The following is a 2,925-nucleotide window of genomic DNA, read 5'->3' on the forward strand; positions in this document are numbered from 1 at the left end:
TTAAATCATTCATCTTTAAACCGCCTTCAAACCGTCCAATAAACTCAAAACTAAGCGCTCCAAACCCTGTTTTCCAAATACAAGTAATCCTCGCTACAAATTTCCTACAAGTTTTAAAAAAGAGCCAGAGGCAAAAAAATCCAAGTTTATACACAAGCATAGCTGAGGCCAAACTTATAAGCCATCAGCCGTCAGCCACTGAAAGGCTTCACTTGTTGAGCCATGTTTGAGTGCAGGCCGCCGTCACACAAGCTGCCAAAGCCTCAAACTGCATTGTGAGTGAAATAATAGGGTGTGGTGATATCTTGGTGCCCTGCTGATAAATCTGCGTGCACACTGGGAGCCCATTGATGCTGATTGCCTCCACTGAGTAATCACTCATGCCTGCTTGAGAGATGCACGTTTATACCATTTGATTCCAACTTCACTGAAATCCGAAGGCACACAAGTAAATCATTTAATTAATGTATCAAACACAAAATGTTGTCACTGCTGCAACGCTTCCCATGGAGAAAAATCTGCATGACTTTAATGAGCTATATAGATTATTTATAAGCCTTCCACGAAAGCAAAGCCCCATCTCAGCTGTGAGAATGATATAAAACCGGCTTTAAGGTTCAACTAAGATGTTTTTTAGTATTAACGCAAACCCGTATCAGACTTCACAACTGTGTCCTCTGTTTGTTCTCTGCAAACAGCCGCTCAGCAATGAAACCCGCCGTTTCACCCGTTATAAACATGACCAAAATACTCTTACTCGCACGTCGTTTGACTTAAAATGGAGCGGATGTTTACACTGATGGTTGCCAATTATCACACCGTGTGTTGACCGACACCTACACAGCGCAGTCTACTGACTGTGGTATTAGTGGTGAGATTAAATGCTGTACGATCAGGGACAGTTGTGGGAAAAAAACATCAAACTGTCTCAGGGAGACGGTAATGTGAGTTTGTAGCACAGAAACACAAAGTGGTGGTTAATACAAGAGATTTAAAAAAAGAAAACGTGAGAGACAGAAATAAACACAGTTTGCTTTTTGTGGTTGAAAAAGGAGCACATAACCTTGCGACAACATGAAGTTTCATTAATCTATCGTCATCTGTCTCTGGAAAATGTCTTGCTATCCTCAGTTTCTTGAGGGACATCATTACCCTACTTTGAAATAAAGTTCCTAATTTCTCAAACAGGAGAAAGTTTCGCTGATGCTCGTAACAGCAGAGAGCCACAGCGCCGTGTGTTAGATCCCTTTGCAACTGCTTTGAATTCAGAGGGATCTCAATAGTCAATATTCAAAATAAGAACGTGCCGCCACTCCTCATTTCCCACGAACATTGCCTTTGATGTGTGATTGACAGCTTCATTAAATTGCTGGTTAGAATAGTGACTTGCTGGCCTTTGCATTGCTGAGTAGTGCTCCACACGAAATAGAGCAGCAGGCAAGTTTAAATAGAGACCTCAACATAAACATTCCTAGCAAGTGGCGCGCAAAGAGCATCGAAAGGTCAGGGTCAGGAATAAGTGAGGGGCACCACCGTGCTGTAAAAAAAGCTTCATTTTGCACTGCAATCACAGTGGAGTGACAATTAAGTAACCAGAAGGGCAGTTGGCCAGATCAGTAGGTCGGCAGGGGTCTGTGAGCCTGCGACTTTGGGTCAAAAAGCATTTTCATGATTTCATGAAGTCATGATGAGGGTGACACACAAATGCATCAGCAAAACTGTCAAATGCTAGTACCTTGGTGCTATGAAAGGTCACAGGCACATGTTGCAATATTTACAATGCATTTGATGATGTATTTTAGTGACGGCTAAGAGCAATGAATGAATGAATGAATGAATGAATGAATGAATGAATGAATGAATGAATGGATGAATGGATGAATGGATGGATGAATGAATGACCAGGCCTGCTACAATGAAGTCAAACTTTACCTGTACGGTGCTTTTACAGAAAATTGACTAACTACTCATAAATCTGGTTTCATAATCCCCTCAAAGTCAAAGCATGTCAGAGTCACTGGGTTACGCTGGAACAACACAAGAACTGGAGATGCCTCCAGGCTTAGAAAAGACTGATAAGTATATAGACATGCTTTTATCTCAAAACAAGCAGTAATCAGTTATATATAGTAAACATTTTACACATCATGATCCAAAGAGAAGAAGATTTTCCAATTAAATCCACTTTGAGTCTGTACAGTATATATAGCCTGCCTTTGTTGCACCCATTAAACACGTTTTGTTTTAATAGCCATTCATCAAAGATGTAGTTTTACAAAAACAAATGTTATCACAAAATAGATGATGGTGTGAATTTTGAGTATTTAATAATGGAAAAAATTACAAATAAGCAAACTATTTATTTAAAAATTGTACATTTAATCAAGCAGTAGTGTTATAGAACAATTCCCAAATCACTTCAGAGATTTCCTTTCAGGTTCCGGCATACGTTTCATACAAATAAACAGTGAGTAGACTCCTTGTTGACTGCTGTGTATGGATTATTGATAGTGAACCTGTTTCTAATCCATTGCGTTAACTTCTATCAAGGAAGACATTCTTTAAATGAATGAAATAATCGTAAATCTCTGAATGGTCATGCAGTTTGCTTTAGATACAATCAGCAGACACACCAGATGGAAGAAAAGTCAGTTTCAAAGAGATGTATTGTGACCTGAATGGCTAACATGATCGGTACTCTTACTAAGGTTTAACACAATAGAAACAACGAAAGAATAGATGACCAAGGAAGAGCAAGTTGGATACTGGAAAATATACACATTCTTATAACAAGATTTAAAACAAAAACAATTCACCTTACATTTAAATTTCTTTAAATCCCACAAGGACACACAGTGAGCATCAGCAGTCTTTTCACCGTCTCCTCCCCTATGATCCACTGGGGTTTTTATGCCTCTGATACTG

The sequence above is a fragment of the Lipophrys pholis genome (assembly GCF_963383615.2).
Source record: "Lipophrys pholis genome assembly, chromosome: 5".
Taxonomy (NCBI): Eukaryota; Metazoa; Chordata; class Actinopteri; order Blenniiformes; family Blenniidae; genus Lipophrys; species Lipophrys pholis.